Source organism: Rhinopithecus bieti, unplaced genomic scaffold, assembly GCF_001698545.2.
Source record: "Rhinopithecus bieti isolate Rb0 unplaced genomic scaffold, ASM169854v2 scaffold_9981, whole genome shotgun sequence".
NCBI classification, from domain to species: Eukaryota; Metazoa; Chordata; class Mammalia; order Primates; family Cercopithecidae; genus Rhinopithecus; species Rhinopithecus bieti.
The window spans coordinates 964,029-985,378 of record NW_016806838.1 but is presented as its reverse complement, the minus strand read 5'-3'; the positions used below and the strand labels follow the sequence as shown (position 1 = coordinate 985,378).

The 21,350-nt window shown below is 41.7% G+C and overlaps 1 protein-coding gene and 1 long non-coding RNA gene across 3 annotated transcripts in view; one reads left to right on the top strand and one right to left on the bottom strand.

The window, feature by feature from the left end:
- Positions 1–21,350, bottom strand: part of LOC108533432 (CLIC family member 5) — a 113,975-nt gene that overhangs the window by 71,535 nt on the left and 21,090 nt on the right. The gene's annotated exons all lie outside the window — the stretch shown is intronic.
- The window catches only part of LOC108533433 (uncharacterized), a 27,221-nt gene continuing 5,928 nt past the window's right edge, over positions 58–21,350 (top strand). The window contains exons 1-2 of the long non-coding RNA XR_001886733.1: positions 58–152; positions 17,516–17,635. This is a non-coding gene — a long non-coding RNA (uncharacterized LOC108533433). The remainder of the gene's footprint in view (positions 153–17,515; positions 17,636–21,350) is intronic.

Here is a 21,350-nt window from a genome sequence, read left to right as displayed (position 1 = left end):
GAAGCCAACTGAACCTAGAGTCACTGAGCATGCTCATCTCCAACAGGCCCCATCCTGCCCCCCCTGAAGTTACCTGCCTCTTTGCCTGGGGAACCAGTCAGATGTCGGACCCTCCCTCCAGGCGTTAAGTTATGGAAACACGACATGTCTGGGTTAGTATACTGGGCTCTTTGAAGGTACTGTCCTGAGAGCTCCTGATGACCATGGCTGAGCAGTTCAGTGGCTTAGCAGTCTACCTGTGTGCAACGTCTAGTTCTTAGAAAGCCTCCCTGTTGCAGGATAAATAACTGGCTTGCAGCTAACTCCTTCTTTTCATTGTTTAAAATAAACACCCGTTGTCTCAGGCTTTCTATTTGTATAGCAGAGAGAAAAGTGTTTTGTGGGTGTTTTTTGTTTGTTTGTTTGTTTTTGCCAACCAACATACTAATATATATAAAATGAACTAAATCCTGTAGATATATATTCCTTTTACAATATAATCACTAGTACTTGATCCTCAAAAGCAAAATACTATGAAAACATGTTCATCAATAGCAGAATAGGTGGCCAGGCACAGTGACTCATGCCTGTAATCCCAGTACTTTGGGAGGCTGAGGTGGGCGGATCACCCATGGGATCAAGGGATCGAGACCATCCTGGACAACATGGTTAAACCTGATCTCTACTAAAAATACAAAAAGTAGCTGGGGGTGGTGGCATGTGCCTGTAGTCCCAGCTACTTGGGAGGCTGAGGCAGGAGAATTGCTTGAACCCAGGAGGCGGAGCTTGCAGTGAGCCAAGATGGTGCCACTGTACTCCAACCTGGCGACAGAGCGAGACTCCATCTCAAAAATCAAATCAAATAAAATAAAAATAAAAAGCAGAATAGTTGATTTCAGTGTGATACAACCATATGATAGAATAGTATGCAGCTATTAAAAAGCATGAGTTGGATTCTTATGTATTATTCTAGAGGGAGTGTCACAGTAGGAGAAAAAGGCAAGTGAAAAAGTAATATGAACAGCGTGATCCTTTTTTGTACTTAAAAACAAAACCCTGTATGTGTTTATGATTGTGTGTGTGTGTGAGAGAGAGAGGATATATATGGTTTTATATATAAAACCACCAGGCTGGTAATCAGAAATCCTGGGTTCCTGTCCTGATGCTCCCCTGAGGAGTGGGAGCTGGTCATCTCTGGGCCTCTGATACCTTCTCTGCCTATCACTCAGAGTGACAACAAGGGTCAAAAGAGACCAAGTGCATAGAAGGGCTCTGACCAGTGGAAGTGATTATGTGATTATAGCTTCCAGGCACCTATGGAGAGATGAAGGTTAATATAACAATTATATTATATATAGGGCAGAATGAAATAAATGGTAAATAGGAGACCCAACAATATGTTTTTCACGTCTTGGGAAGCAGTGTTTACTATTTTATACATATATATATATATATATGGAGAGAGAGAGAGAGAGAGAGAGAGAGAGAGAGTGTGCCATAAAGAGAGAGGAGTTGAGGGCAGGACCTGATACTGATAACATCAGTTTCTTCAGGTGGGTGCATTCAAGGGGTGTGTGAAAGAAGAGTCTTCATATTTTCTTTATGTGGTTTCAAGCAAAGAAATATTTCAAACCCTTGGGAACAGATATGTTTCAAAATTCAAGGTATTTTGGAATGTAGAAAGGTAACATGTGTGGATATACATGTAACCCCATCCCCACCCCCTGCAGGCTCTAGGACACCACACTGCTGTAATCAAGTCTCATATAATCATATCTCTGTAGCACTAAGCAGGGTAAAGAGAGACTACAAATAATCTCTAAAGTTCAAGGCAGTTTTGCCTCCAAGTGAATTTCCACAAACTTATGAAAGAACTTACAGTTTTCAGAGCTTTTTAAATTTCAGGATTACAGATAAAGGATTGTAGACATATATTTCTTTAAGGTTTGAGTTGTCACAGTCATCTTGTATTTTCAATTTTAAAACAAATAAACTAAAAGGGAGGTGACAAAAAAGGAAAGAATACATGAAGGGGAAAACCCCTCTGATGTGCCCTTGAGTCCCTTTACTTTTGCCTCCAAAGGCTCCGATTTAGAACTGGAGAGTGAGCAGGATGCAGCTTTGGTGAGGCACACACAGGGGACAGCTCCTCTCCAGTCCTGACCTGGGGACTGGAGACCCAGCAAATTCAAGCCCACTGGCCTGCCATGTAGTAGATACAGGAGAATGGCAAATAAAGATGAAAGAAAGACTTTCAATGAAATAGAAAGTAACTTAGGTGCCAAGAAATAACCAGATCCTAAAGTGATACCCATGTGGCTCCTGTCATTCAATATGAAAGTGAAACAAAAGTATTTCTGTCAAAGTTAAAATGCGGATTTTAACTTTGGTCAACAGGGACTGTCCAACACACATATAGATGGCATCCCCAGTCCAGTGTGCCAGGAACCAGTGTTGCCCTCAGATTCTCACTGGGGCAGGCAAGTGTTTGTTTCTGTCTAGGTCTCTATCAATATAGACATTTCTTTTAAATATATATGTATATGTATACAGTTGTGTTGCTAATCTCAAAAAAAAAATCTTGAAAGGTGCTTTAAATCCAAGTATTTCAGATTACAAAGAACAAGACAATATGTTACCTGTCAATCTCTAAGTTGCAACTGCTGTACATCCTGAGCCAAGTTAGTTGGAGCCTTCATTTCTCTTACTATGAAAAAGGGGTACAGTACCATTCATCACCTTCACTTGAAAGGTATACAATGTAATTAAAACGTGCTTAAAGTCTTTGGTTTAATTTATGTTGTAAATTATAAATAGCCTATTTCTCTATGTTATATAGGAAAGGATCAGGGCCTGAATGTCATAAAGGGAATGTAAATGATCAGTGGTGGAAAGAAACCACCAGGCTTGGAATCAGAAATCCTGGATTCCTGTCCTGTTGCTCCCCTAAGAAGTGGGGGCTGCTCATCTCTGGGTCTCTGACACCTTCCTATCACTCAGAGTGATAGCAAGGGTCAAACGAGACCATGTGCATAAAAGAGCTCTGACCAGTGGAAGTGATTATAGCTTTCAGTCACCTATGGAGAGATGAAGGTTAATATAATAATTATATTATATGTAGGGCAGAATGGAATAAATGGTAAATAGAAGACTCAACAATATGTTTCTCATGTCTTGAGAAGCAGTGTTCACTACTGGGTGGGACACTGGAAAAGTGTCCTTTCATTTTTATTAATTCCTTGGTAGATTTGGTTTTTGTCTGCTTGTTTATTTCTTTGTTAAATGTGTAGGGTGAGTAACCATCCCAGGTTGCCTAGGACTGGAGGCGGGGGGATTCCAGGACTTTCAGGGTTTAAAACTGGGAAGGTCCCTGGCAAACTGGATGAGTTGTTCACTCTATGTATGTGCATTTCTACTTTCAGAAAAGAATTTGAAGGCATGGTTAAACATAGAGGCTTACACTTAATAAAAGTTGGTGCAAATGTAATTGCTATTTTTGTCAATGGCAAACTCATTCATACAATGCCTATGCACAGACAGAGTTTATTCAATTCAAAGCAATTAAAAATGTCAAATAACCTCTTCTTAGTACTTTCGGTTCATCGTACTACAACTTTATCCTTCACTGGATCAAATGTAGTGATTCTCAGTATTAATAATCACTCCAGACTCTGTCTAAATGTTCAAATGGGTGATGGACATTGTAATGGCATAGACCAACAAGGTTTCCTAACATTAACTAGAATAGACAAAAGGCAGCTTATCGGGAAAATAACACTAACAACTACAAAGGGATATTGTTGATTCTTTCCAGGGCTGGACGTTACGTGTGTGCTGTACGTATGCAATGTGCATATTGTCTTCCCATGTTTGGTTGACTTTTCATTGCTAAATGAGTAATGTAGTTCATACAGATCTGCCCATATATCAAAAGAGGAAATTATTTCCTTTCAGGGCTTTGTCTTTTGCAAGAAAGATGTGATTAAACTATACAGATGATTTATAATACATATTTGCAATAAATATGTATTTTAAAAAAACAGATTGGGTGATTATTTTTATTTCATCCTTATATAACAAGGACTATGTTAACTTTTCATTCTTTATTTTGATTTTGTGGCCTTTTGTATTTTGCATCCTTTTCCCTATGTCACTACTTTAGGCTGTTTATAGTGAACCATAAACCTCTTTTTATCAAATTCCAGTGCAAACTTTAATGACAAGCATATTGTAATTATTCTTGCTACATTCAAATTGTAAGGAATAAAAATAGTATGTGACTTTTTTTGAAAGATGATCTTCTAGTTGCTATTTCAACAAACCTCCCAGATCCGGAGCCCAGCTAACTTCCCTCCATCGTTTGTAAATTAAAAATAATAAATGCGTACAATAAAATATCCTAAATTATTTCTTTGGCCCTTTTGAGCCCATACTCAGAACCCTCCAAAGACTTTGCACTAATAATAAAATCCAAACTCCTTGAGCTGCCTCTCAGGGACCCTTAATTTCTTTTTCCAGGGTTATAAATGCTCCCCTTTCAAGGCCTCTTCCCCTGCCTCCCCTCCCCTCTACGCAAACTGCTTGCCCACCTCTTCTGACTAGGCTCGGATTGGCTATGTCTGCACTTTTGTTCATGTCATTTCTCTCTTTTGGACAGCATTATCTGTCTCTACTTTCAAATACTAACTCAGACCCCACCTTCTCTGGAAAGCCTCTTCAGACTACTTCTATTAGAATTATGTTGTGTATAGTTCATTTCATTCATTTACTTGGCAAATACTAAACATCAAAAATGCATAGGGTGCTGTTTGTTCTAGGTGCAAGGGATGCCCATTGGGTCTCCACTCAGTGTCTTTCCCTGTCGCTTGCTGCAGTGGTGGGGCTCCCCTCTGGAAGCAACAGAGCAAGACGACAAAAGACAATAGCAGGGAAGCTCCTGGGCTTTGGGTCTGACTAGACTTTGCCACTTACTAGGGTTGTAATCTTGGGAAAGTTTCCTGGCTTCAGTTTGCTCATCAGTAAAGTAGAAATATGATGTGGTACTTAAAAAGTTCTGGTGAGAATTAAAAGAGATTGTCCATGTAAAGCATTTAGGGATAGTTTGTGGTGCAAAATAAGTGCTCAATAAACAGCACTACATTATGATCTTGTACCTGGTCTGACCCAGCCATCATATTGCCTCTGCACATGGTGCCTTTTTTTCCCTCAGTGCTTTCCACATCCAAGAACGTAGTGTTGGGCTTCCTCATCATTGTGTGATAAAATACTCTTCTCTCTGACTAGGGATGGCTAACAATGAGTGATTCCTGAGCAGGCAACGTAAGCATTCCAATAAAAATATATGTAGGAATTCTTAAATATTTTATATATTTCAATGAAAGTCTATGGGGATTCTAGGAAGTATTCAACAATATTTGTTGAGAACTTCCAGAACAGTGGTTCTCCAATGTTAGCACACATCAGAACCATTTGAAAGCCTTGTTGAAACACAGTAGGTCCAGGGTGGGGCCCAAGAATTTGCATTTCTAACACTTTTCCAGGTAATGCTGAGGCTTCTGGTGTAGGGTCCACACTTGAAGAAAAACTGTGCTAGAAGTTGGGATTGAAAATAATTATGAGGCCAGGCACAGTGGCTCATGTTTGCAATCCCAGCATTTTGGGAGGCTGAGGTGGGTGGATCACCTGAGGTCAAGAGTTCGAATCCAGCTGACCCACATAGTGAACCCCCATTTCTACTAAAAATACAAAAATTAGCCAGGCATGGTGGCACATGCCTGTAATCCCAGCTACATGGGAGGCTGAGATAGGAGAATGTTTTGAACTCAGGAGGCAGAGGTTGCAGTAAGCCAAGATCACACCATTGCACTCCAACCTGGGCAACAAGAGCAAAACTCCATCTCAAAAAATAATAATAATAATAATTATGAGAGAGTTGTGGATCAGCCTTCCAAAGGGGCTCAACAGAAAGGGTTTGAAAGAAATGCACAACAGGGTGGGATACACAACAGCTACGGGTCAGGTTAGACAACACTAAGTGGAGCTCTGGTTCCATTATTAACTGAGACATAACCTTGGACAAGTCATTTACCTCCTCTGAGCTTTGTTTTCCTTATTCATAATGTTAGAATAAGAATCTTCCCTTCATATCTCACAGTGCCATGAGGACCCAGGACACATGTATTATATGTGCTGACTGAAGACCAATCTTCAGAGTTCAGGGGAAGGAGCATTTCCTCCCTTTTTTCCAGTCCAAAGTACCTCTTTGAATAGACAAGAGACCCTCTAAGCAAGTCACATTCTTTCCTCATTCGCTAAGGCATTGTTCAATATCTTAAAGACTGAACTAGCTGAATAGATTCCCTGGTAACTCAAAACCTTAAAGCAGCTTTGAATTAAGAGCCTGTCTCTGAGAAGTGACATTTAGGAAAGGTACACTAAGGCTATGTGGGCTCCACCCACTCTTCCAGCCTTCTGCCTTGTCCTGAATCACATTGGTCTGACAAGATTAGATATTCCTACTGCATAAGATTAGTACCTGTGAAAAATCATTCTCCATGAATCACATTTTAATGCCCTGGCCTCAGTTTTTACAGTCACTAGATGAAACAATCACCAAAATTTCTACTGCATTTTCTATTTAAAAATGTTGATGGCATTGTTCATTATATTTTTGAGTGATCACCACACACTACTTATAAACCACCACGTAAGAAATGGCCTTACAGATTTTAGGTATTAGACCGTTGTGAAATGCATCATAGTATTCAAATATTTTCTCCCATTCTATAGGTTGTCTGTTTACTCTCTCTGTTGATAGTTTCTTTTGCCGTGCAGACTTTTTTTAGTTTAACCAGGTTCCACTTATCAATTTTTTATTTCTGTTGCAATTGCTTTTGGGGACTTAGACACTTTTTTTTCTTTTTGCCAAGGTTGATGTCTAGAATGGTATTTCCTAGGTTTTCTTGTAGGAATTTTATAGTTTTAGGTCTAACAGTTAAGTCTTTAATCCATCTTGAGTTAATATTTGTATGTGGTGAAAGTAGGGATTGAGTTTCAATCTTCTGCATATGGCCAGCTTGTTATCCCAGCACCATTTATCGAACGGGTAGTTCTTTCTCCATTGCTTGTTATTGTCAGCCTTGTTGAAGATCTGGCCTTAGGTGTGGGGCTTTATTTCTGGGTTCCTTATCCTGTTTCATTGGTCTATGTGTCTGTTTTTATGCCAGTACCATACTGTTTCAGATAGCAAATAAAGGCAGGAATATAAAACCAAATACTGCATGTTCTTTACTTACAAGTGAGAACCAATCATTGAATACATATGGCCATGAAGATGAGAACAATAGACACTAGGGACTACTAGAGGGGGCAGAATGGGAGTGGGGTGAGCACTGGAAAACTACCTATTGGGTACTACGCTCACTACCTAGGTGACGGTGATCATTTATATACCAAACCTCAGCGATGTGGAATTTACCCATGTAGCAAACCAGCACGTGTACCCCAAAACAAAATAAAAGTCGAAAAGGAGAGAGATGGCTTTAGAATTTATCGCCACAAAGAAAAGAATACTTAATGTTAAGGGAAAATGCTACTGATAACATGTTGCGAATAGAGCATGCTGCAAAATGTATAGGTTGTTATGATTCCAATAATTAAAAAAAAAACTAGAAAGAAACCAAAACATTATCAAAAGTTATCTAATTACTTTTATAAATAGAAAAAAATACTTTTTGAAGTAATTCAATGACAGGGAATTTTAGCTTCTCCAAGAAATTGTCTTCTTTCACTCTCAAAAAGAGAATTCTATAACTCACTGTGTTTTTTTCCCCCTCCTTGCCTTCTAAGAAGCTCAAAGATCATTATTTGAAGCATGCATTGACCCTTTTCACAGGTTCATTTAGTGCTTATTTTCATTTTCTGTTCCGTTTTGTTTTGTTTTGAGACATGGTCTCTCTATGTAGCCCAGGCTGGAGCGCAGTGGTGTGATCTCGGCTCACTGCAGCCCCAATCTCCAGGGCTCAAGCGATCTGCCCACCTCAGCCTCCTGAGTAGCTAGGACTACAAGTATGCACCACCAGGTCTGGCTGATTTTTGTATCTCTTGTAGAGATGTGGTTTTTCCATGTTTCCTAGGCTGATCTTGAAATCCTGAGCTCAAGCAATCTGCCCACCTCAGCCTCCCAAAGTGCTGGAATTACAGGTGCGAGCCACTGCAGCTGGCCTTATTTTCTGTCTTACTGCTATTTCATTTTATACACATTTACTTATTAGATGAGTAGTATCTTCTTACAGTATATAATTTCTGAAATTGTGAAACATCCTGAACTTTTTACAAACTAACTAAGGAGCCAGAAGTAAGTAATATGTAAGTTCCAAGAAAATTAAACAATTAGCTTCTAAATATACCTGAAAAAGTAATGTAGTTTCTCAAGGCTTGTGATTTGCAACCAGGGAGTTTAAGCAGTGGGCAAATCTGATTATATAGTTGTCAAAGACCATAATGGATATTACATTCCTTTTCTGTAAGCAGTTGATCCTCAAAAAGATACAACGTGGACTCCCTTAGTTACCACCTCTGTGGGTGGCTGGCCTAGGTGGGAGGAAAACCCTGCACTTTCATATTGCTGTTGGATTTTGGTGGCCATCTACCAAGGGAACCACTCTGGAGGAAGACTCTATGTCTGATAAAATACAGGGGACAGGCCAGGCGCAGAGGTTCATGCCTATAATCCCCGCATTTTGGGAGGCCAAGGAGGGTGGATCACCTGAGGTCAGGAGTTCGAGATCAGCCTGGCCAACATGGTGAGACCCCATCTCTACAAAAATACAAAAAATTAGCCAGGCACGATGGCAGGTGCCTGTAATCCCAGCTACTTGGGAGGCTGAGGCAGGAGAATCTCTTGAACCCAGGAGGCAGAGGTTGCAGTGAGCCGAGATTGTGCCATTGCACTCCAGCCTGGGTGATAGCAGGAGATTCCATCTCAAAAAAAAAGAAAAGAAGAAAGAAATACAGGGGACAGTCAAGGATGACACTGAGGTTTTGATCTCAGAACGTTGGAAGATGGCAAAACCAATGTGAGAAACGGTAAATGTGAGGGAGCCCAGCTTTAGGGGAAGGTTTCTGTGTAAGAAGAGGTAGCTGTGGAACCTGTAGGTTAGAAAGGTGAACAAACTCTGGACACCTAACCATGCAGTGGCTGTGATTCTGGTGCTGACTCCATCTTATCAGTTTGGGTCTCTAGGGGCATGTCCTTGCTGCTCCTGCTTGGGACTCAGCATCTTCAGGAATCGAGTTTGTCCATCTCTAAGGCGTTTCCAGTCCTTTCAGTGGATGAATTCATGATATAAATTTTTTATACAGTCATGAATTGCTTAATAATAGGGATGCATTCTGAGAAAGGGATCATTAGGTGATTTTGTCATTGAGTGAACATCATATAGTATACTTACACAAACCTAGATAGTTCCAGCCTACTACGCACCTAGGTTATACAGTGTAGTCTATTGTTCCTAGGCTATAAACCTGTGCAGCATGTTGCTCTATTGAGCATTGTAGGCTACTGTAACACAACGGTAAGCGTTTGTGTATCTGAATATAGAAAACGCATAATAAAAATACAGTATTGTAATTTTATGGGACACCGTCTTCTATGGGGTCCATCGTTGGCTGAAACGTTATTATGTGGTATGTGACTCTGCAACTCATGAGACATTTTACACATGGAGATAAAGACTTGGGTCAACTCTGTTTGTCTCAGATTGCATGGCTGCATAGATGAGTGGTTTTAATAAGGGACATTTAAGAAGTCAATGATTCGCTTTTATTACTGACTGACACTTTTATCTCTTGTCTGGGAATCAGTCTATATGACATGCATTTGGAGTTTGTAAGAGCTGAAAAGAATAATGATAAATCCAGAAATGGAATAAGTCTTGGTAAAAGGTGAGAAACGATTCAAGCACAAGGTGCATTACTGAGCCTGGTTGCCTACTTTTATGAGCTGCACAGGGAAAAGCCTGCAAGGTCAGGGAAATGGAAGAAAATGAAATGCCAATAAAATAAAGGACCTGGGCTTCCTTGTAACATACATTCAGTGAGAGCCCATAATGCTCAACAAATCTGTTAAATCCTCAGACCTCTACACAGGGACTTTTTCACAGCCTGACCTCACCCGATCTAAATTTCATGCATCAGCAAAGGGAGGGAGGGAGGGTGAGAGGAATGCCAGGGAGGACTTTGTTAGCATTCTTACTAGGAAGCCATAAAAATGCATACATTCTAGGACAGGGTGTGTGCTGTCATGCACAGAGTCACCAAAGTGTCATCAAACGAGTAGTGTCCCTATACTATCTAGTGGGGGTTGGGGTTGGGTGAGTGATGTTAATATACAGCCTTCAGGACAGGAAGAGGAGTGCTTGGCACAGGACACACCATTGAGAATAGTTTTGTAACAATCGGCTGGAAGAGTGAATGTGGCATTCCTTATAGCTCCGCTCTGGCTACCCTGCTCCTGCATATCATGGCCTTAGGAGTTACAGATGCATGGGACCTCTGAGGAGACACATAGAAGAGTTAGGTATGGACTGGCCGGCATGTAGGCAACAGGTAGCACAAGGTAGGTTGGGGGAATGCCTGTGTAAAGAGAGAATATAGACAACCCTTCATTCATTCATTCATTCAAATGTATGCATACACCCATTCACTCACTAAATATTTCCTCACCTGATAAGGGCTAAGAACCTGCCTTAGGGCCTAAAATATAATGCCTTTCTCAGATAAGTCTTTTATACCCTTCTCCCATTTAAATTAGTCCTCCAGTTATTTCCTTAATAGCACTTTTTATCACCTGAAATTACTCGACTCATTTCTTTATATCTTCTCTGTCTCATCCACTAGAACACAAGACTCCTTCAGTCAGGAACTATATCTCTTTTGTTCACTGTTGTAGTCCCAGCACTAAGAACAATGTCCAGTACACAACAGGGCCTCAGAAAAACTATTTTTTTGAATGAAAACATCATCACAGAGATGAATAGAACCTGGGCCCTTCAAGAAAAGCATCAAAGAGAGTGTGGGAAAGCACTTAGTGGAACATAGTAAAGGGAAGAGAAAACCAGTACAAAAATTGAATTGGTTTTCCCCTAGAGATTTAAAAAAGTACTTGGGATTAAAAGACAAATAAAACATTAGAGGAGCCATCAGTGCATTTGTGCCTTGTGCTCAAGATGAGAGGGGTGTGTAGAAATAATTCTCGAGTACTTTCCAGGCCCCCTGGCCTGGGAGTCTGCTGTCTTCAGTTCCACAATGCCAGTGCTGTCACCTGTGCTATCCCTGGACTCACCATGCTGGGGGTGGAAAAGACACATGGCAGGAGCTCCAGAGCCCAGCCTGACATTGACTTCTACCTGGCTGTGTGACTTTGGGACAGGACACTTGACTTTGGGTGCTTCAGGTCTTCTCTACCAGTAAAAGGAGAATGACACTTGTACTAAGTGCCCCACCCTCACGGTTTTGTTTTGAGGTCCTAGGTAACGTAGTACGTGTGCTTCATAAACTGTGAAACAACATACAGACGTTTGCAAATGACAGGTCACCAGGATGCTCTCCCCTGGCTCACTGCAGGGCAAGGCTTCTTTCATGGTCTTCTTGACTTCGCTGGGGCTAGTTGCCCACAAAATAGAGTTCTGATGGTGGACTTTAAAGGAAAAACATAAGTCATTCAGCGAGTAGCTTTGTTTACAGCCCTCCATTCAAAATCACTCATGAAGAATTCATTGAGGTTTCCACGATGCTTTCTTTCTTTTCAAAGATGAGACAACTGGGGCTCAAGAAATATTTCTTTCCCTCCAAAGACATCCATTGAGCAGCTCTATGGCTGGCACTGTCTTAATACCAGGGAAACAATGTCAGTAACTGCCATCCTTGACCTCATTGCTGCCTCACGGGGAAGACACAGAACATTCGGCACACTCTTATACTCTTGTAAGGCAACGGAATCTGAGCAGTGACAAAGTACATGGGAGAAAGGGAAACACCCAAGAGAGACACCGAAATTAGCTTGGTCATGCCGGAGGGAGGGCCTGAAAAGGCCTCCAGAAGCTAAGCCCTGGGAAAGAGGGTAAGGAACATCCACATAGAGAGGGAAACCTGTGGGAGAGGAGAAAGAGCCTGGCCCCTCTGGGAGGGTGGCCCCTCAGTGTGGTTGTCACTTGGGCAGTGAGGTAGGGAGTGGTAAGAGGTGGTCTGAGAGATAACAGAGAGCACATCATGAAGCAATTCACTCTACCTTCAGGGTTTAATCTCACATTTTCCAATTTTCAGGGAAGAATCTAGAAGTTGCTATGCCAGTTAGTACAGCAGAGCAGGAAAGATGTGTATTTGACCTCCTTGCTAATTTCCTCCCATAGGTACCTTTCTGTAAAAAGCAGGCTCATCCCTAAAACACTGTTTCAATAAGCTCTACGCAGTACAACAGTGAAGTGACTCCTTTCTTAGCAGCTGGGTTGGAAATGCCTGTGTGTCCCTCCAGATCTGCTCTCTACTCTCTAGCCTCACCACTCTGCTTGGGGCCTGGAGGCCAGCAGTGGGAATAGCATCAAGGGGCTCCCTGCCCTCTGGCTGCATTAGGATCAGAAGTCCTAATGCATGTGAAGTTGGGTATTTATTGCCTTGGCCCCATCCCTACCAGGCCACTCTAGGTTGACTGCATCCCTTTTCCAAAGGTCATCCTCCTTCCAGTGACTCTCTTTGGGTAAAGGGTCAGATCTAAGTAAAGGGTCCTTGTAGTTGTTCTCCCATGTATAGGCCTCAATTATCTCTTGGTGCCTGATGGAGGTTGGCTGTTTATCCAACCAAATCTCATCTTGAATTGTAGTGCTCATAATTCCCACATGTCATGGGAAGGACCCAGTGGGAGGTAATTGAATCATGGGGGCAGGTCTTTCCCATGTTAGTGAATAAGTCTCAGGAGATCTGATAGTTTTATAGAGGGGAGTTCCCCTGCATAAGTTATGTCTTGCCTGCCACCATGTAAGATATGACCTTGCTCCTCATTCACCTTCCACCATGATTGTGAGGCCTCCCCAGCCATGTGGAACTGTGTGAGTCAATTACACCCGTTTCCTTTATAAATTACTCAGTCTTGGGTATGTCTTTATTAGCAGCATGAGAACAGACTAGCACAGTGCCTTTAACCCTGCTCATACCCTGAGATCCTGACACACCATCATTGATTTCCCCAGCATCACTGGATTCTTTGGTGTAACAAGAATGCGGGTTGGTCAGAATCCTTGGTACCATTGAATAAGGCTACCCAGATGGTGAGGAGCACTAGGATAGGAGTCAGGAAACCCAGGTTCTGCTCCCAGCTTGGCCTCTGATTAGCTGTGTGACTGCAGGCAGGTAAAAATCCTGCCATGCATTCATTCTGATGAAAGGACATTGTAGCCTAAGAGGGTAGTGATTTCTGCAAATAGAAAGGGTAGAAATGTCTGCTCCAGCTTTTTGTGAAGGTGCCTTAAGGGCCACTTTGGGGTCAAGAAGGACACAGCCAGGATAAGCCAGAGAAGGCCTTCTTTAATCTTTTTTTCTATAGTAAGGCTCCACACATGACTTAGTTGACATAAAAAAGAATTCCTTGCCACCAGGAAACACTTGAAAACAACTGGGCTCAATTAAATTATGAAGTCCTTTTTGGTTTCCAGAGCTGAGATTTCCTCTGCGCTCATTCACTGGGTGGAGAACCTGGTAAGGATACAATCTCCACTGCATTCCACAAGTACAGCAACTAGTAGCTAAATCACTTGTGGGGTCACTTAATTGCTTCGATTATAAAGAGGCAGTAAATGTGACCTTGCCCAACATAAAGGAGTCTTGTGCAGGGACAGAAGACCCTGGGATCATATTGTTTGTACACAATTCCAGGACAGCATTAACCTGAGTCATTTTCCATGAACTACTCACATGTATCAGTGGCAGTGTGTCCACTTGAAAGTCAGTGTGTCTCTTGTGTTGCCCATGGAACTGGAGACCTGATACTCTTTCATTGGCAGCCACTGGAAGATGCTGAGAATAGCAACATAAGTAGCACTGTGGACTTAACCCAAGCATTTGACCCCATTAACTTAGTTGGTATGTGGGAAGCTCTGCAAAATGTCTGCTTCCTAGAGATGTTTATTAACATCACTTCTCACTCTACAAAACCTTTCCTGATAGTTGTCCTGCCAGAAGTTATGGCCCCTCCTTCTGAACTCAACATTCAGCACTATCTTCTGTTGCCCTTTAAAGTTAGATTCCTGTTGGTGTACACACTCAAGCTCTATCTCTTCTGCTAAACTGTGGTCTCCATTGGAGAAAGAAACATGTTGTTCACACGTCTATATTCTCTGTAGTGCCTTGCAGACAGATGAAATCCAGAAAATGTTTATTGATTTGTTAACTGACAGTCAGGGTTGACCTGTGAGGGAAATATAAGATACATTTTTGTGTTGTTGTTATAATCACAACGCTAAAGTCTTAGCCTATTCAGGCTGCCATAACAAAATCCTGCAGATTGGGTGGCTTAAACAACAACAACAAAATTCTTTTTCACAGTTCTGGAAGCTGGGAAATCCAAGATCAAGATGCCGACTAATTTGATTGCTATAGGGGTCTTCTTCCTGGTGTGCAGATGGCTGCCTACCAGCTCTGTCCTCACTTGGTAGAGAGAGGGAAAGGGGGAGAGAGAGAGAGAGAGAGAGAGAGAGAGAGAGAGAGAGAGAGAGAGAGAAAGAGAAAGAGAATGTCTCTCTTCCTCTTCTTATAAATCCCCCAACTCTATTGGATTAGGACTACACTCGTATGACTTCATTTAACCTTAATTATTTCCTAAAAGCACTATCTCCAAATACAGTCACATTGAGGATTAGGATTTCAACATATGAATTGGTGAGCACAATTTAGTTGATAGCATTCTGTCCCTGCCCCTCCCCAAATTCATGTCCTTCTCACATGAAATATGCATTTATTCCACCCCAACAGCCCTAAAAGTCTTAACTCATTCCAGTGCCAATTCTAAAGTCTGAAGTCCAAAGTCCCATCTAAATATCTACATCAGGTAAGGGTGAGACCTGAGGTGTGAACTATTCCTGAGGCAAAATTCCTTCCCAGCTGCAAACCTGTGAAATCAGACAAATTATATGCTTCCAAAGTGTAATGTTGGGATAGGCATATGATAAACATTACAAAAAGTAGAAATCACAGAGAAGAGAGGGGTGATGGGTTCCAAGCAAGTCCAAAACCTAGCAAGGCAAATTTTATTTATTACATCTTAAGGTCTGAGAATAGTCCTTTTTAGTTTGATGTCCCACCTTCTTACCCTGCTGGGGTGGTGGTTCTGCCCCCATGACTCTGCCAAGTCAGGTTTCAACTGATTAAGTCTCAGCCATGTTAGGGAGGGCAATCTATTTTTCTCAGTCCACTAATTCAAATGTTAAACTCACAGATACATTCAGGATGTTTGATCAACTATCTGGGCCTCCCATGGCCCAGTCAAGTTCAAATGAATTAATCATCACAAGGGGCTCTAGGAATCATCTGATCCAGCCACCTTTCCAAAGCATGAATCCCTGTGGCTACTTGTCATTAAAAAACGTGAGGAGATTCATGCCATGCTTAACTATTATCCTTGTTTTAGCAGGGTTCTATTAAATTGCCTTCAAAGGTTATGTTTAGATCAAAATTAGAAAGAGTATGAAATCACACCATAAGCATTTTGAGAAGAAAGGCTGCTGCCGACTTCTCAAGTTCCTCCCTTGTGCTTTGTGGTGCTGGCCCAGCTTATAGTGTGAGCACAGGAGGGCAGATCCTTTCCAGGTCAAGACAAATGGGGTTCCCGCCAAACTCTGACCTCTGGCAGGCTCAGTGCAGCTGCAGCCACTGGCAGAGGGGGAATGTCTGAGGAGAAAGCTAAAGGCCAGTCTCAGTCTATGAGGCCTGGGTTCTGAGTACAGAGGGTCAGTACCGAGGGTCCAAGGCTCTCCCCTTCCCAGGCAGCAGCATGACTCTCCTGCCCCCATGGCTAGAACTGCTCTGCAGCCTGGAAGTGCTAATGTGTGGGATTCCATCTGCCCATCTAGGCTGCATTTGACATCCATTTGAACCTTGTTTCACTCTTGTCAAAATGTTGGGAGGAGGAAGAGACACATAACAGGACTGACTCTGACACTGAGTACTCTCCCCACCCCACTGATGCTTTCCAGGTGGTGTTTTAGGAGAACATCGTCTCCTTTCCTGATTATCATCACTAAGACCTGAGACACCCTTTTCCAGCTTCTCCAACAATTAGCCTCAGCATCCTGTGGAAGCTGTATAGCTCTATAAATATTCTAATTCCTGATATGATCTCTGTAAAAAAAGGTGATATCATTTTGGCTAGGAAAATTCAGAATTGCTTTGAAATTGTGGTAAAACATTAAGAAAATCCCCAAATTGAAATGTAGATCAACAGAAGTAGTTTTCTAGATTCACCACTTTTCTGTGCCTAATATTACTGTTTGACCAGTATCTCTAGTGCTGCCTTCACAACATCGTACTCATGACGTTAACAAGCATATAAGTCAGGTAATATGGTTTAATTTGAATGGTCAAATGAGAAAGTCCCACCTTGCTCTTTATAGCAATCTCTGCAGTGGTTCTGTTTTGCAAATAGGGTATATTAAAATTTGTCAGAAATTAGCTGGAGCAAGGTAGGCATCCCATTAAAGATACCAAAATTCCCCAATGGACAGAGTTGCAGGGAAAGTCATATCTGCGCTTTACAATGGGAGGCAATAGCGGAAATACCAGCCCTGGGCTAGCGATGTGAGGAACTTCAGCATCAGGACATTGATGGCTAAACTCTGGGTCTATCTAAGTTTAGGACGATTAAACAAAGTTGATGAGCATCCAGAAAAGTCAAAATAAAACTTGTGTTTGCAACATAACGGGTAAACTCTGGGTGTTTCTGTATATCTATAATTGGATTCATCGCAAATCCATGCACTCTCTCCAGCGACATCTCCATCCATATATGCCTCTTTGTTCTTGAGAGAGAAGTGTAGAATAGGAGCTTGGAAGTGAATCCCTATGCACAAGACCCTGCTTTTCCTCTGAACCAGGCAACCTTGGGGAAGACATGGAGTTTCTCCCTGCAACTCTTCTCCTCATCTGGAAAGTTGGGTCATGTGAACAGACCTGTTAGGACAATTAAATTATATTATTATTCAAATATTCTTTCTGGGCTACTGTGTGTTTTACAAATGAAAGGTATTGTTAAGCTCAAATAAAACAAGGCTAGACTTTTTGCACTCATTGGAATGCCTCACCCTGTTTCACTGTAGGCAGCACCAGTGCCCTGCTATTACTTTTTAAAGTGGTTTCCATTCATGTTTAAGTCACTAGTTTCCATTCCAGCAATAGGTCGGCGAGTTAGGGACAGCTAAAAATATAACTGCCTAAATGAAACAAAGAATCCTCCATCTCAACTTTTACTGTTTTTTTTTCCTTTTTGTTTTAGAAAACCACTTGAGTTGGCCAACAAGTGCCCAAGTGTGATAGAAGGATGGTGGGTTTCACATCTCACTCCCATTAACCATAAATGTGTAGTGTCACACAAGCTCTTTGAGCCTGCCAGCAGGTGAGTTTCTTCATAGCGAAAATTTAAATAATAATGTTCACACTACAGTATGGGTGAATTCTTCTGAAAACCCCTGTTACATAGTAAGGGTGTTCACCTTGCCTCAGAAAATATACTGATGCCAAGTCCAAGATCAGAAATGTGCTCTTAATCTAAGTTTAGGAAGATTAAACAAAGTTGATGAGCATCCAGAAAAGTCAAAATAAAACTTGTGTTTGCAATATAATGATAACCTTGGAGTATTTCAGACTGTCAGCTCCCTTAAGTGGCACACAGATTGTTGTTTGATTGGTGTGATGTCAGACAAACCTGGATTCAAGACTGGGTTCTTCTACTACCAGCTCTGTGATCTTGGAAAAGGGACTGGATCTCTGAAACTCAGGTTCTTTTCATGTGAAATAGACCTATATCAAGTCTCTCCTCAAGCTGTCCATGTGAGGATAAGATGAAGCACCTGACTACTGTTATTGTGGGTGTGGGTGGAGGAACATTAGCTCAAGCCACCCGCAGCAGACAGACCCTAAAGTTATCCGCAGATCCCCTTGCCTTCTGGCATCCATGCCTTGTATATAATCCCTTCGAGTGTGAATAGGATCTATGGCTTGTTTCTAGCCAACAGAATATAGTAAAGGAAAGATTTTCTGCAGATGTAATCAAGACCTTAAATCAGTTGCTTTTGAATTAAGCAAAAGAGAGCTATCCTGGGTGGCCTTACTGGGTGAAAGCTGCTAGAAAAGAGATTCTTGCTCGCCCTAAAAAGGTAAGCTACTATCATGTGAATTTCCTGTGAAGAGGGCCAGGTGGCACTGTACTGTAGGTGGCCTCTAGGGGCTGAGGGCCTCAATCCTACAACTGCAAGAAACTGAATCCTACCAACACCCACCAGAGCTTGGAAGAAGACTCAGAACTACAGACAAGGATGCAGTCCTAGCTGACACCTTGACTGTAGCCTCTGAGATACAGAGCAAAGGACCTAGCTAAGCCATTGTCAGATTCCTGACCCATAGAAACTGTGAGATAAGAAAGGTATTTGTTTTAAACCGCTAAATTTGTGGTAAGTTGTTACACAGCAATAGCAAACTAATACACCACTATTTCCAGAAATCATTTCCTAAAGACAGGCTTGTACTGGAGGAAGATGGGGTTTACTCATGTCCCATCTACAGAACTGATGAATGTAGAGATGAGGGAAGGAAAAGAAAACTTCTTCAGACACATCTGGGAGTGGGTATGTGTGAGCAGTGGAAAGAGAGGTTAATGAGACAGAATGTGAGGAACTCAACACTGATACTTGACAGCCTTGTCAAACACAGCTATTGGGTGAAACTGTGTGAATCTGTAACGAGATTTTTAAAAAATCAGACTTTAATTGTTATGTTGTGGATTTGTGTATACCGTCTACTTCCTAAAAAGTTTTAGGGGCACTGAAAATCAAAACAATTTATGATCATAGCAAAAATAATTAACAAGAGGAAAGATGGGCATCAGAATAAGGTTGATAAAGGGCAGTGATAGAAGAGAAAGTTTTATCAAGAGTTCCAGAGGCTGTGAGGCAAGCCCCTTCCCCACTCTCAGTGGTATCAGCTGCTCACACCGATAAAGTCCACCTCTAAATCAGACTCTGCCTTGGGGGCCTCGTCCTCCATTTCTCCACATCCTGTGGGATACACTGTGATGCCCCACACGTAGGAGATACTCAACAGATGTCTAGTGAAATGAATTGTTGACCCAGCTCATTTCTAACAGGCAACTTTTCCAGAGAATGACAGCGAATGTGTACTCTCTGTGTTTGAACGCTGTGTGATGTTAATTAGAGTGCCTGCAAGTCAAAACGAGAATGACAGTTTATTAAAAAAAAAAAAAAAAATTTCAGTGGGGGACCTGAAAGTGAAAACAAATCCTTCATGGAGAGATTCTTTATTGAAGAGAATTTTAGAAGGACCACAGAATTCAGTCCTGCCCCACTACCAATCCAATTCCCTGGGTAAACCTACATAGTGTGTGTTTATGCCTAACAGATACATACGCATCATATGCATGGGTGGCGTGTATGTGAATGCAGAAATGCCTGTGTATTTACATGTCAGCATATCTGCTGTAAGTCAGTGTTTCTCAACCCTATTTTCATTATCACCTCCCTCAAGGAACCTTTGTAAACACGTTTCCTTAATTACCCTTTATATAGACGTAATACCACAGATACACTGTATATCTATTTAAGGGCTATATGTATATATTTATGCTTTATATATAAAAGGAGTGTAATTTTTGCCCCATACAAACCAATTCTATTCCCTTTGGGGTGATAATTACCCCTCTGCCTTGAGAATACATGGTCTATATGTGCATCTGTGTATCTGTGCATATGTGTGCCTGTGTGTGCACATACACACAGACACACACACACAAGCTAACTGGGCAGAGGTCTGAAAAGCATTTTGAGATATTTGAGGAGAGGTTTCCCATCAATAACCAAAAGAGCAGTTCTGGTCCAGTGATTCTTGCAGGAAACAGATGCTAGCAATTAGAAAACCGGAAAACTCCAGTTAGTCCTGAAGCTCACTGAGAATGACCTGGTTTCCAAATCTTCAGAGATGGGGGAGATTTTATAAGGCCATATGAGAAGAAAACATCTAATTGTTCATAAAAGGAAAATGTCTGAAATTCTAATGTCTACATTGCCACTGCAAACTATGAAGTTCTTACATCTATTTTAAAGTAACTGAGCAAAATACATTTTGGACAAAAGGGAACCATTAGCATGTTTAATATTTTATAAATATGATCACCATGGTGGGCAAGACTTTATTCAACAATCAATCAAACTCTGAAAATCTCATTTGCAACTCCAAATGCTTAGCTTTTTTTTTTTTTTGAGATGGAGTCTCACTCTGTTGCCCAGGCTGGAGTGCAGTGGCCGGATCTCAGCTCACTGCAAGCTCCGTCTCCCGGGTTCCCGCCATTCTCCTGCCTCAGCTTCCCGAGTAGCTGGGACTACAGGTGCCCACCACCTCGCCCGGCTAGTTTTTTTTTTTTTTTTTTATTTTTTTATTAGAGACGGGGTTTCACCGTGTTAGCCAGGATGGTCTCCATCTCCTGAGCTCGTGATCCGCCCGTCTCGGCCTCCCAAAGTGCTGGGATTACAGGCGTGAGCCACCAGGCCCGGCCAAAATGCTTAGCTTTATACAAAGACTTGTAGAGAATGTGGAAGTAAAGATCAATGCATCTGCTTTCAAACATCTTCAATTCAATTTTGTTACAACATAAACCAGATAAATATCTGAGGACCTCAAATTTGTGTGAGTTATATCAACTACAGGACACAGGAGAGAAAATCCCTCTCTTGCTACTCTGAGTAACTGTAGCACTACAAAAGCACAGCATCGTTCAATCACATTTCTAACCCTGACAAACTTTCACATAACAGAGGTACTGACCACTTTCACTTTTCCTTTTAAAATAAAACTGTAAACTAAGGAGAAGGTAAAAACACGGGCCACTAGAGTGGGAACAAACTTGCTAACAATTGCTATTGGTTAATGTACACTTACTACGTGCCCAGTACTATGTGTTGGGCCAAAATACATGAATATTTTCTATAGCAAGCCCTGTGGAAATCATTCAGCCTCTGTTAAAATACATCCGTTTGGCCGGGCGCGGTGGCTCAAGCCTGTAATCCCAGCACTTTGGGAGGCCGAGACGGGCGGATCACGAG